The 15,694-nt window shown below is 36.4% G+C and overlaps 1 pseudogene; it reads left to right on the top strand.

Annotated features, from left to right (window-relative positions):
- On the top strand, positions 1-9,565 carry LOC128232800 (uncharacterized; annotated as a pseudogene).
- Positions 9,566-15,694: the final 6,129 nt, after the last annotated feature.

The raw sequence follows: 15,694 nt of genomic DNA, 5'->3' as shown, positions 1-15,694 counted from the left end.
TCGTTCGTTTATAGGATTAAAAAGAGATTAACTTATAGACACGAATACAATATTTACAATATGTTTTGACGGGAAAGTTGAACATTATGGTGATATTTAGGAATATACTTTTAGCTGTCTTTTTCGCACATTCTTCTGTTCAAGGTAAGTAATGTATCATATTAAGAAGAAAAACAACAGAGTAAATGAAACACCCAAAAAATAAAAAAATAAAAATGTATACCTATTTCAAATTAAATCGTAATTTTCGATTGATTGAAGGTTTACCTGTAAGATATTTTGTATTAGATACAGGTGTGCCAGCTGGCTGCTAAATGATATATTGATGGTTTACCAGTAAAATATTCCGTTGATGTGACAGTCGACTGCTGATTGATTCATTGATCGTTTACCGGACCGGTGAAATATTTAGATGCGTGTGTGAAAACACTGCACATTGATTCTTTGTTGGTTTACCGGTAAAATATTTAGGTGTGTGTTGGAAGACTGCACATTGATTCATTGTTGGTTTACCGGTATAATGATTTGTATTAAACACAGGTGTAACAACCAACTGCTGATTGATTCATTGTTGTTTTACCGGTATAATGTTGTGTATTAAATGGAGGTGCGACTTTCGACTGCCGATTGAGTATTGTTGGTTAATTGGTAAAATTGTCCGTATTAAATACAGGTGTGTCAGCCGACTACTGATTGATTTATTGTTGGTTTACCGGTACATTTAGTTTGTATTATATTCAGGGGTGTCGGCCGACTGCTGTGATGCCTTGAACATCATAACCAGAGCAGAATGGGGAGCAAGAGACCCGAAATCCACAGAGAATATATCAGTGCCAGTGTCGACGTTTTTTATTCACCATACAGACACCAATGGTTGTGAAACTCAGGATGTCTGCTCTGCTCGAGTTAGGAGTATCCAAAAATACCACATGGATATCAAAAGTATCAATAATATGTTTCTTTCTTGCTTTTTGGTGAAATATGGTGTTTTATCATATACTGCTGGGTTGCAAAAGGGTATTCCAAAAAAAGGATATTTATAAAAATAAATTGAATTTAAGAAAAATAACCATAAAAGGAACAGAAACTCTTGGTCATAAAAAACACTATATTTTCACTCGTGGCTAATACGTTTTTCTTTGACAATCGTGAATTAAATAAAATCATACATGCAAATCAACAAATATCCTCTGTATATTACTCTACATAAAAATAAGGTTCATTCATTTTAGAAAGTGTTTTTTCGACTTCTTGATTTCTGAAAGCGATCTTAATTTATGTACGTTTATAATCTAAGTATTCTAATCAATCCAAAATTATTATATAATTTCTACCCGAAAAGCTTAAATGTTAGATATTTATCATATTTGCTCGCTTTCGTACCCCTTTTGAAACTATTTTTTCAGATTTGAAACATACTTGTTTCTAAACAACCCTGTCCAATAAACAACACTTTCCATATTTATGCCAAGTTCACTTTCAGAATGGGCAGATATCGGATACAGCTTTCTGATTGGTGGAGACGGTAATGTATATGAGGGCAGGGGATGGAACTCCGTTGGAGCGCATACCTATGGGTATAACAGAGTTTCATTTGCGGCGTCTTTCATTGGAAATTTCACAAGTCTGCTACCAAATGCCAACGCAATTAAAGGTAATGTTAAAGACAACTAATTTACGTGTGCATAGAGTGCAATGTTAGAAACAGAATATTGAAAGGCTATTTTGAAGCTGACAGAGCGAAAATAACCATCCAAACATAACAAAGCCTTGAAATGTAGCCTTTGAAACAAACATATGTGGTTATTTTTTTTTATAAAATACTTCACCCTATAATACCAAAAAAAAGTTCTTGTAGCCATGCACATAAAACCGAAAGATGCCCCCTGATCTTAATATAGATATCGATGTGTAAATCAGTCAAATACTTTCCCACTGATTTTTTAAAGCTTCACTCTCTCTATAAGAGTTGAAAATGAACATGTCCTAGAATTGGTTGTCCGGTTTGCGCAATGGTTAACGCACCCACTTGTCACTTTGGCGACCCTGGTTCGATTCCCGGCCTTGGCGCATGTGAGTTTGTTATTTGGTCATTAAGCCGGACAAGTAGGATTCCTCCGGGTACTCCGGTTTCCTCCACACGCTCGCGTAAAATCGTGGCAACGAGAGGGATTAATATAACGCTGTACTTACTTGTTTCTCAATCGTTGTAAAATACATAAGTTTAAACTAACATGTCCTAGAAACTTTACTTTAAGTAACTTGCAATTCAACTGGTTACAGCTGTTGATAACCTGATCGAATGCGGTGTCCACCGAGGAAAGATCAAACCTAACTTCTGGGCCATCGCGATGCGAAAGGATCGGATACAAAATGCCCAGGTGATGCATTGTACAAGGAAATTCAAACATGGACAAACTATCCAAACAGCGGCAAGACGGTCGACAAGGACATTTGTGAGAGATCGCAAGGACCACCTGACCAAGAAGGACAACTAGACCTGTGTGATGCAAGTGGAAAGTTTTGCGGTTGGCACCAGGATGGTCCCTTGTTTTGGTCCAAACAACGTGGCCAAGCAGATAGAGCGGGGATTACTGGTCCCAGTTCAGACAGCACAGGATCTTTGACAGGTATATCACACACTTACAATTTCTTTTGTAGTATTTGTACTTTCGTATGATTTAAAACCGGTGCAATCTTGTAAACATTATAAAACACAGATACAATGACGACATGATAATGAAAACAATATTCAATGATAAATATTTCTTTAACGCCATTTTCCGATGATGACATACGTTCTTATATAAAGCCTAATAAAAAAGCCTACATACCCTACCTGTTTCTTGACACGATGTAATCCTAACAAAACAAATTTTGTTTGGCCGTATGGAAACAAAATTCGAAGCTAAATATATACTACAACCTCAATCTTAACAATCTTCCTGAGGGGTAGAAGCCGATTCTTATACTGAAAATATTTCAGGTTACTACCTCCTTGCCGACGCCACTGATAATACTGCTTACAAATCAGTCAAAATGTATTCCGACCAATACACGTACGACTCCTCTGATCACAGCTTCTACTGTGTTGATTTCCAATATCACATGTACGGGGACGATGTCGGAACGCTTAGTTTAAAATTAGTTCTGGACGATATCTGGTTCCAACGGTACCGGGAAACAGTCTGGCACATATCTGGTGACCATGGCAACCGATGGATACGGAAACGTGTAACAGTCAAAACTGCAATCAGCATCTTCGAAGGAAAAATGCATGTAAGGGTTGCCAATTTGTTAGATCTTGTAACGACCGCCCCGACATATATTTGTAGAGCGTTCGCTTCGGGTGCGGAAGGTCAGGGGTTCGAACACCGACGCCTCAAACCGAAAGACGTTAAAATATGACATCAGTATCTCCATTGCCTATCACTTGGCTTTTAAAGGGTAGTACTGGGAAAATGGTACTCAGTACTAGTTCAACACCGAGACGTCAAAGAACCAAGAGGTGTCTACGCAAAGACCTAGCCATCGCACCCGGATTTATTGTATCTCACTCTGTTTCTTTAAGTCTTACAATGTCTGGATTTGATTGCGAATTGCTGTCACTTCTTTCTCATGTCACTTATGGCTTTTAAACGCAATTTAAGCCGCGATGACGTCACGGCGGGGCCAAGCCATAGTGCAGCTGGCAGACCTTGATAAACCTAAGTTAACTTACAAACATAGAATGTGTAACTCCTGTTTATGTTGTTCATGACGTTTGTCGTACCAACTCAAATAAGTTTAGTTTGTTTCATAAGTAGAAAATAGTACTTGTGTCCATTTTTAGAGAAGGTTTCGCAGGTGGTAATCAAACCTATTTAGACCACTCTCAACCTGTTGGAAATAGAACCTACAACCTATTTAGTGAGAGGTCGACACCTATATCACTAGACAACTCTCACCCTATGTGGGATAGAACCCTCAACCTCCTAGGTGACAGGCGGACACCTATAACACTAGACCACTCTTACCCTGCTGGGGATAGAACCCCGAACATCTTAAGTGAGACGCAGACATGTATGCCATAAGTTTACACTTACCCTGTGGGCGGGATAAAAAACCCAACCTCTTGTCAGAGGCAGATACATATACCACTAGACCACACTCACCCTATTTGTAATAGAATCCACAACCACTTAAGTTAGTGGCGGACACATACACCATAAAACCACTCACACCGTATTTCGGATAGAATCCACAACCTCTTTAGTAAAAGGTGGACACCCATATCACTAGAACACATCACCATATTAGGGATAGAACCCACAACCTCTTTCTAAGTGATGGACACCATTATCATTAGACCACTCTCACCCTGTTTGGAATAGAACCCACAACCTCTTTTGTGAGAGGTGGACACCTTTATCACTAGATCACTTTCACCCTGTTTGTAATAGAACCCACAACATATTTAGTATGCGGTTGACACTTTTATCACTAGACCACTTTCACCCTGTTGGGAATAGAACCCACAACCTCTTTTGTGAGAGGTTGACACCTTTACCACTAGACCACTTTCACCCTGTTTGTAATAGAACCCACAACATATTTAGTATGAGGTTGACACTCTTATCACTAGACCACTCTCACTCTGTTAGGGATATAACCCACCACATATTTAGTATGAGGTTGACACCTTTATCACTAGACCACTCTCACCCTGTTAGGAATAGAACCCACAACCTCTTTTGGAGAGGTGGACACCTTTACCACTAGACCACTCTCATCCTGATAGGGATAGAACCCACAACCTCTTTGGGAGAGGTGGACACATTTACCACTAGACCACACTCACCCTGTTTGGGATAGAACCCACAACCTCTTTTGTGAGCGATGGACACCTATACCACTAGACCACTCTCACCCTGTTAGGGATAGAACCCACAACCTCTTTTGGGAGAGGCGAACATCTATACCACTAGACCACTCTCATTCTGATAGGGATAGAACCCACAACCTCTTTTGGGAGAGGCGAACATCTATACCACTAGACCACTCTCACCCTGTTAGGGATAGAACCAACAACCTCTTTTGGGAGAGGTGGACACATTTACCACTAGGCCACTCTCATTCTGATAGGGATAGAACCCACAACCTCTTTTGGGAGAGGCGAACATCTATACCACTAGACCACTCTCATTCTGATAGGGATAGAACCCACAACCTCTTTTGGGAGAGGTGGACACATTTACCACTAGGCCACTCTCACCCTGTTGGGAATAGAACCCACAACCTCTTTTGGGAGAGGCGAACATCTATACCACTAGACCACTCTCATCCTGATAGGGATAGAACCCACAACCTCTTTTGGGAGAGGTGGACACATTTACCACTAGGCCACTCTCATTCTGATAGGGATAGAACCCACAACCTCTTTTGTGAGAGGTGTACCCCTTTACTACTAGACCACTCTCACTCTGTTAGGGATAGAACCCACAACCTCTTTTGTGAGAGGTGTACCCCTTTACTACTAGACCACTCTCACTCTGTTAGGGATGCAACCAACAACATATTTAGTATGAGGTTGACACCTTTATCACTTGGCCACTCTTAACTTATAACGGATAGAACCCACAACATACTATTTAGTGAGAGGTCGAAACCTAAATCACTAGACCAACCTTACCCTGTTTGGGATAGAACCCACAACATACTATTACGTGAGAGGTCGAAACCTATATCACTAGACCAACCTTACCATGTTTGGGATAGAACCCACAACTTCTCACAAAGAGATGGACACCATTACCACTAGAACACTTTCACCCTTTTCTGGATAGAACCCACGTTCCCTTTTGTGAGAGGCGGACAAATATACCTTTCGACCACTCTTACACTGGCTATAAATTCCATTCCAGTATTAAATAAAATGTAGTTAAGTTTCATTCCATTTTATTCTTTTAACATGCGTTGCTAGTAGGTCAGAGGTGTAATTTAGTATTGTTATCTTTAATAGTATGTCATTGTTCATATTAAACATAAACTTCTTTTTCTTAAGTGAGTAATACATACTGATTGTGTCTGCTTGATGTGTATCGTAACGTTTTTTTCTTCCTTGTTTTATTCTGCTTACGCGGGCAGGCAAAACGGTTACAGTGTTTGAACACTTAACACCGCACTCTTGTTTACTTCAACTTTGGTTTATTAAATTATTATGTTTTCCGATTTGGTCTATTGCAGTTTGAATTCATCGCAACGTTTGGAGGAAGTTACCGCGGCGACATTGCTTTGGATAACATCCGCATAGGAAAGGGCCGGTGCGAAATGGTATATTTATTTGTAGTTATATGAATATTTTTCCAAGTATATTATTGCAAAATTGTACGTAGATAATAATGTTGATAACGACTATGTAATACGTACCAACAATAGTTGTTTTCGTACATAGGTTAACGATGATGATATATGTATACTGGTCTTTGGTTTGTATACAATATTTACTCTATTAAAAAAAAAAAAAATTGCCAGATACGTCGAGTTTTAGAATAATTAATGATTTACTACCGTGTCAATAATACTAGTACATTGAATGATAGACAAATAATATACACATTAATCACAACATCATTAGAAAGGAAGCTTTGCATGGTTTAATACGGCCCAAAATGGTGTGGTAAGCGGTACATATTGTCCAGTAACAGCTAGGCTAAGTAGGCTAAATTTTATTATTATTAGTAGTAGTTGTAGTAGCAATAGTAGTAGTAGTAGTAGTAGTAGTAGTAGTAGTAGTAGTAGTAGTAGTAGTAGTAGTAGTAGTAGAAGTAGAAGTAGTAGTAGTAAATGATTGTTAAGCTTTATGTCAGAAAGAAATCTTCAATATAAAGCTTTTAAGCTGCACTCTCATGGATTAAACTCTGACCGTTGTGACAACTTTTTTATTTTTTTTGTCTTGGAATAAACCCAATTTTGCGTTAATGTCTGGAATCCAGTGATATAAGACTGCTGATTAAAGATACGATCCTAGTTTAAATATTTACCCTTAAAAAGTGTTTTATGGCAAAAAGCGTTACTAACGCTTTAAGAAAAATCAAAATCAAATCGGCAGTTTTAAAAAACAATTTTGATCTGTTTTATTGTGAGTAATCTTATATGACTGAATTGAAAGCATTGATTCCCAAATCAGTTGATTCTGTGACAAAAAAATAAAAAGTCGTCAAATCGGTCAATCTGTGAGTGCAGCTATAAAGGTTATTTTGCTAGCGGTGTTTAAGCTACTAGGTATAATTTCCGCGTCAAGTATTTTTACAATATTTTGTGTAATAATACTTGTAGCAAAAGGAACACCCATACTTAATGAAAACGTTTTATTTGCTACCAAGATAAAGAGCAGATTCAAATTCAAATTCAAATTCGGAAGTGAATACTTAGGTTTACGTGCTGTAAGTTAAATAATAAACACCAATGTTGTTGTTGTTCGGAAATGCCTTACACTTATAGTAGTTATGTAAAATTACGTGCAATAAAAGAAGCTGAAGGGTTTAAGAGTCAGTAAGTAAATGGATAATTTGTGTCTAAATGAGTAAATTGTTGTAGAATGAAAACTTTGTAACCATGTATTCCTACGCGCAAAATAGCGATCGGTAAAGCGTATCAGAATGGTATGTATGGTAAAGTCTAAAATTCTAAAAATACATAACATAACTGTTTCCTGATGCTAATCTTTTGTAAGTTTATAACCCATTATTTTAGCAATTGCGTGATTATCGGGGCCAATCATCATTCAGCCATGATGACATTTGACCAAATATTGACCTATTTGTATAAAGTAAAGACGGGTGAATTTTTTAAAGTCTGTAATCTAAAAAATGATTTTTTTATTTTAAGGCAAGTACTGACGAGGCAACTTCGTGGCTAAGCAGCTCACAGATACAAAGTCTTAAGGAACAACTCAAGATAGACGAAGGAGTTAAATACACAGTCTACAAGGACTCTTTGGATAAGTTAACGTTTGGTATTGGTCATCTGATAACCAAAAATGATCCGGAGTATGGAAAACCAGTCGGTACCCCTGTGAGTGAGGAACGGGTGGACGCGGTATTCAAAACTGACGTTGCGGTATGTAAACGAAGATCTCAATGATGCATAAGTGGATTTAACATACATGAATACAACCTTATACAATACAAATTCATTACAATATTAAACAATACAGTACAGTACAATGTAGAACAGTGCAGTACAGTACAGTACAGTACAGTAGAGTACGATGCTATGCAATGCAATCAAAATGCAATACAATAAAATACAATACAATACAATGCAATTAAATACAATACAGTACAGTTTAAAACTTACTAAAGTAGATAATTTTAAAGTGTCCCCAAGTCATGAAATGTGCAATTTTTCAATAAAATAAATTTTGAGTCTTTTATCTGTAACTCAGACTCAATGGCGGTATTTAGGTACGTCTAGAATTCACTTCTTTCCTAAGTCTGAGTCTCAAACTAATTCTTAAGACGTTAATAAATATGAGCTCGTCTTTTACTTTGAGCAAATAACAAATTCGTTTCTCTTGATGTGTTTGTATCATTCATTTAGATAGATATATGGGTTCACACGAGAAGAACGCTTCTATTTTTGGTAAGAACCAGTTGGATTTTTTACAGGATGCTGTAGACATAACCCAGAGGATATACAATCCGGGGTATCAGACCTGGCCAGGCGAAGTGAATGAGATTATGATCAACATGGCCTTCAACCTGGGAGGAAACCTGAAGAAGTTCACGAATCTCAAGACGGCTTTGGATAACAAGAACTGGCAGAAGGCCGCAGATGAAATGAAGGACAGTCGGTGGTACACACAGGTCGGAAAGAGAGCGGTGCGACTCGTGGAGAGGATGCGCAACGTGAAGGAGAAATAAACCCTCTGAGAAACGAAATTAATATAAATGTCTATACGTATTTTCAAGAAATACATTACCTTTTTATTCGTTCACAGATTCTCTATTTATTTCAAAGGGAAAATAGCACGATTTTGGGGAAATAAATGAACACTTTTTCGGAAGAGGAAACAACCTTTAGCATGCAGGAAATTGCACCCTAAGTGACATATAGACTTTCATATCATAGTTATATTTTATACAATTGTCTATTGAACCATGAAACGATTGTATTTTATCTATTTTAAGTACTGCACGTATACATATTCTTATTTTCTTAGCTTTTGACACGCCTGCTACTTGTTTTATATGTTAAACCTTTCAATTTCGCAACACTGTGAAACTTATTGGTCAAAAATATATACCTCCTTTGCCTTCTTTCTGTAAAGGCGTCTGTTTTTGACCATGCTGACTCAAACTAGTGATTACGGAAGTTTAGAGACTTTTTATTTTAATTGGTTATTCATTTTATGAAAAATAGCGGGGGGGGGGGAGGGGGTGTAGGTTGAGCTTGCAACACGCGAGTGCAACACGCGAGGACACGATTTGAGCACATCTTAAACAGAACTGTTTTATTTTTATTTATTATCACACGTCGTATAAACTACCAGTCTTTTAAAAATATAAAAAGAAATAACGAGTTTGAGTGTTGTTGTTTTTATATTAACATACCAACTCATGAGTCAGAGTCAAAAAAATCGAAATCTAGACATAGAAAAACGCATTCTTAAATGCCATGAATTATAAGATTATAATTAATATAGATATTTTCGATGTGTAAATAATTATAAACCATTGTGTTTACAACATATATTGCCAGTTGGTCCATCATTGCTTTTCTAATAATGATTAGCATTTGAGTGGCTTGATCGTTCCTAGCCTAGACCGTTCCAAGGCGGTACCTAACAATCCTTGATAAACATACCTAGTTTTTAGCTCACCTAAGCACAAAGTGTTCAAGGTGAGATATTGTGATCGCCCTGTGTCCGTCGTCGTCCGTCGTTCGTCGTCCGTCGTTCGTCGTTCGTCGTCCGTCGTCAACAATTTGACTGTTAACACTCTAGAGGTCACAATTTGGGCACACTCTTAATGAAACTTGGTCAGAATGTTACCTTCAATAAAATCTTGGACGAGTTCGATAATGGGTCATCTGGGATTAAAAACTAATTCACCAGGTTATATTAAAGGAATTTTTTAACACTATAGAGGTCACTTTTATGACTGTATATCCAGGAAACTTGGTCTGAATGTTTATATTAAAAATCTCTAGGTCAAGTTCGAATCTGGGTCATGTGCGGTCAAACACTAGGTCACCAGGTCAAATCATAGGAAAAGCTTGTAAGCACTCTAGAGGTCACATTTATGACTGTTTGTTCAGAAAACTTTGTCAGAATGTTTATATTGATTAACTCTAAACAAACTGCGCATCTGGGTAATGTGCGGTCAAAAACTAGGTCACCAGGTCAAATTTTAGGAAAAGCTTGTGAACATTCTAGAGGTCACATTTATTAATGTATCTTCATGAAAGTTGGTCAGAATGTTTATATTTAAGGTATCTTAGTCAATTTAAAATCTGGGTCATGTGTGGTCAAAAACTAGGTCACCAGGTCAAATCATAGGAAAAACTTGTTTGCACTCTAGAGGTCACATTTATGACTTTATGTTTGTGAAACTGAGTCAAAATGTATATATGGATTAGTTCTAGATTAAGTTCGAATCTTGGTCATGTGCGGTCAAAAACTAGGTCACCAGGTCAAATTTAAGGAAAAGCTTGTTAACAATCTAGAGGTCACATTTATGTCTGTATTTTCAGAAAAACTTAGTCAGAATGTTTATATTGATCAGCTCTAGACAAAGTTAGAATCTGGGTTATGTGCGGTCAAAAACTAGGTCACCAGGTCAAATTGAAGGAAAAGCTTGTTTACACCCTAGAGGTCACATTAATGACTGCATCTTCATGAAAATTAGTCAGAATGTTTATATTAATAATCTCTAAGTCAAGTACAAATCTGGGTCATGTGTGGTGAAAAACTAGGTCACCAGGACAAATTTAAGGAAAAGCTTGTTAACATTCTAGAGGTCACATTTATAAATGATTCTTTATGAAAGTAGGTCAGAATGTTTATAATAATAATCTCCAAGTCAAGTTTAAGTCTGGGTCATGTGCGGTCAAAAACTAGATCATAAGGTCAAATCATAGGAAAAGCTTGTAAGCACTCTAGAGGTCACATTTATGATTGTATGTTCAGAAAACGTTGTCAGAATGTTTATATTGATTAGCTCTAGACAAATTTCGCATCTTGGTCATGTGCGGTCAAAAACTAGGTCACCAGGTCAAATTTAACGAAAAGCTTGTTAACACTCTAGAGGTCACATTAATAACTGTATCTTCATGAAAGTTGGTCAGAATGTTTATATTTAAGGCCTCTTAGTCAATTTAAAATCTGGGTCATGTGTGGTCAAAAAATAGGTCACCAGGTAAAATCATAGGAAAAGCTTGTAAGCACTCTAGAGGTCACATTTATGACTTTATGTTCATGAAACTGAATCAAAATGTAAATATGGATAAGCTCTAGACTAAGTTCGAATCTTGGTCATGTGCGGTCCAAAACTAGGTCATCAGGTCAAATATAAGGAAAAGCTTGTTAACAATCTAGAGGTCACATTTATGACTGTATTTTCATGAAACTTTGTCAGAATGTTTATATTGATTAGTTCTAGACAAAGCTCGAATCTGAGTTATGTGCGGTCAAAAACTAGGTCACCAGGTCAAATTTAAAGAAAAGCTTGTTTACACTCTAGAGGTCACATTAATGATGTATTTTCATGAAAAGTGGTCAGAAGGTTATATTAATAATCTCTAAGTCAAGTTCAAATCTGGGTCATATGTGGTCAAAAACTAGGTCACCAGGTCAAATTTAAGGAAAAGCTTGTGAACAATCTAGAGGTCACATTTATGGCTGTATGTTCATGAAACTTAGTCAAAATGTATATATGGATTAGCTCTAGGACAAGTTCGAATCTTGGTCATGTGCGTCAAAAACTAGGTCCCCAGGTCAAATTTAAGGAAACGCTTGTTAACAATCTAGAGGTCACATTTATAAATGTTTCTTCATGAAAGCTGGTCAAAATATTTATATTAATAATCTCTAAGTCAAGTTTGAATCCGGGTTATTTGTGGTCAAAACTAGGTCATTATGTCATATCATAGGAAAAGCTTATAAGCACTCTAGAGGTCACATTTATGACTTTATTTTCATGAAACTTAGTCAGAATGTTTATATTGATTAGCTCTAGGCCAAGGTCGAATCTGGGTCATGTGTTGTCAAAAACTAGGTCACCAGGTCAAATTTAAGGAAAATCATGTTAACGCTCTAGAGGCCACATTTATGACCATATATGTTCATGGAACTTGATCAGAATGCTATTCTTGCTGATTTTTAGGTAGAGTTTCAAAATGGGTAATCAGAGGTCAAAAACCTGGTCACTAGGTCAAATCATAGAAAAACTTTGTAAACACTGTAGAGGTTACATTCTTTCTTTGATCACCATGAAACTATGACAGAATGTTTGTATTTATTTAGTCTCATATGTCCACTTTGAAACTAGGTAACCTGAGTTCAAAACTAGGTCACGAAGTCAAATCATAGAAAACATTGTTAAAACACTATTGAGGTCATATTTCTACTTTATCTATATGAAACTTGGTCAAAATGTACTTATTACAGCAAAGTAATTGAATTGGATCAGGCGAGCGATACATGGCCTTCAAGGCTCTCTTGTTTATATATAGTATGTATGCACTGTGCTGTTTGTGGAGTTTTGTGCTGTTCTCTTATGTTTCTTGTTTGTGATTTTTTGTTTTTGTGTTCTATGTCTTTGGCGTTTACCCAGTGCCATTAAATCGGGTTTATGTTTTAACTTTTTGCTACTTAGCTTGTTTCTGTAGTTTTTCACATAAGTTTTGAGTCTACACCGAATGACACAAGATGTCAATGCAAACGGACCATACTTTTTTGTCATTTACTTGCATATGATACCATTATAAAAAAATAACGTTGAAGACATAAGATAGATTTGCCAATGCAAAGAATATGTATTATAAATGATGCTTTAAGAATTTTGCTCTCTCAATAGTGTGTTAAAAGGACGACAAACCGTGCATAAATGAATTTGTTACTTTTACCTATTTAGTTGCCTGTAGCCTGTGAGTAAACCCTACGGCATAGTTTGGTCAAGTCACAGTTACTGTTATATTAAAGGTCACAGAATACTCCTTTATGTTCTTTAGACAATTGATCGATTTGCACGCAAAATAATACCGATTTCTACTGCTTCACGACCCCAACACCATATATTGGGAGCATTTCCCACATGTATAGTAAAACATTAAACAACTGTAGAAAAAAGGTAACGTTTCTTATGAGAAAACGAAAGTTGGACGTAATCATTTAATTTTCGATAAAGTGACCGAATCCGGTGTAGTTGTACAAACAATGCTGTGAAATTTGAACAAAAAATAAGATCAAGTAGATCCAGCGATTTTAGCCTAGTTTGAAATCACAAACCATTCAGCCTCAAGGCAAATAAATATGGAAAATAACCATTGGTCTGAGATGGTTAGCCATGCATTGATTAACTGGTTTGTGTCAATTAAATGAAATTAGGCATTTGACTCATACAGCGTTAATTCCCCTTTCTGTACAGTTTTTGATATTTGCAAGAATATAATCATTTCGTTGGTCCATGGTATTGTTCATTCAAAGCACCGTTATCAAATTAGAGTGGACATGCTTAAAATGGCTTAATTTCTTAACTTTCTATACCTTAGTTTCGTCTCCAAGTAACGGTATTATGTTAAGCGTTGGCATTTCAAAGATCAAGGTAATAACTTGGGCACTGTCGAAAGAAATCAATACAACAACGTTTAGAACACGTTTATATGCGATTATAACACTATTTTGGGCACTTCGGAATACGTTAATTCTGTTAGTGATACATTTTTCTTTGAATTAAAAAAACATATAAAAGTTTCTGATTTTCTTTTTTTCCAGTTTGTTTTTTAAGTTTAGTAATAAAGCGACGACCCCATGACTACTTCGATAATCTTAATAGGGGTTCCTTCCCTTGTATCGTTTAATGCAGTAATATTGCCTGTAGTTCATTTAATTAAACACGTATACAATAACAATTTTTTTCAATGCTCTTTCGATTTCTTTGGTCTGATTCAACCAACCTCGGTTCTCTGCCAACCCATAACCTATTTGGGCAACCTGAAAAAAACGACTTCTTTTCTGGTCGAAAGTAGCGAAAAGTTGCTCTTAATAAAGTTTAATAGTCGTGTGTGCTATAATAGAGACGTTTCGCCATTATCTATTTATAGATTCGCTTATAGTCGGCAAGCCGTGGTGATTGCCTATAACCAATGAACAAGATATTTATCACTATCAAGCCTCTTATAAATGAGAATGGCGGCCATATTATATCACCCCTTTATGTAACAAAAAACAAAAAGCAACCTGATTTTTTTTGCTTCATGTATTTTATTTCTTAACTAGGGAACCCAAACGCAATCCACTGAAAGGTATCCATAAACTCTTCATATAGACCAAATTTGGTCAAAAATATGTCAACTCTAACTAAAGATATTCAGTTTAAACCGTTTTTCTATTTTTAGTAACAGTGATCTTGACCTTGACACTAGGGACCCCAAACGCGATCAACTGAAAGGTATCCATAAACTCTATATATAGACCAAATTTGGTCAAAATATGTCAACTCTAACTAAAGATATTCAGTTTAAACCGTTTTTCTATTTTTAGTAACAGTGACCTTGACCTTGAAACTAGGGACCCAAACACAATCCACTGAAAGGTATCCATAAACTCTTCCTATAGACCAAGTTTGGTCAAGATACGTCAAACCTTACTGTTTGTTTGACGCAGCCCAGCCGACGGCCCGCCCACCCGAACAACGTCATTCGTCAATCTATTAACCAGGTTTCACTTCGTAAAAACCTGGTTAAAAATACACTAACGTATTTGCTTCACATATTTAATTATTTCAAAACAGAGTATTGCTAACAACTAATTTACAACTGTTACTACTGGTAATATTGATAAAAGCCATACAAATACATTTAGGTTGTTATTGATTTAGTTATTATTTAAATTGACTTGTTGCTTTCGAGGGTAAAAATATTTATATCTCAGATATATTACAAAAATGTGATATATGCACGTCGGTAACTCAGCCAAACAATATTTCTAAACTATTCAATAAGTACTTAACAATTAATGCCTATTTTTGTCTACTGCTGTTATCGTAAATTGTTATTTTGTAAACGTGTATAGCTTGAACTTTACATGTACACTGTATGAAATGTTACTGATTATAAATGATGTTATGGCCCATAGGGGGTGGCTCCTACCCATTGGTTCCTATTACGGGGTAAATAAATGTGTCTTCGAAGCCTCAAAAAGAAAAAAAAAAACATGTCAGGACTGTTGAAAGGTTTTGAAAAGCTTTAAGCCAGAAACGCAAGTTTAAATTTAAGATATGTAACGCATACAAACTAATGATCAGACAAAAGCCAACCTTCTCATAAAGCGATCAATGCATACCTTGATTTAAAGTTTAGTTCACCAGGAAGTAGAAGAAAACAAATACATTTCGCAATTGGTCTTAGGTACGAAATTTCGTAAGGGCCATCGTAAGTAAATGTGTTGATCTGATACTTGATACTCGACAGAACGATGATGATAACGCGA

This window comes from Mya arenaria, chromosome 4 (genome assembly GCF_026914265.1).
Source record: "Mya arenaria isolate MELC-2E11 chromosome 4, ASM2691426v1".
NCBI lineage: Eukaryota > Metazoa > Mollusca > Bivalvia > Myida > Myidae > Mya > Mya arenaria.
Note: the sequence above shows the minus strand (reverse complement) of the source record. Positions and strands in the feature narration are given on the sequence as shown.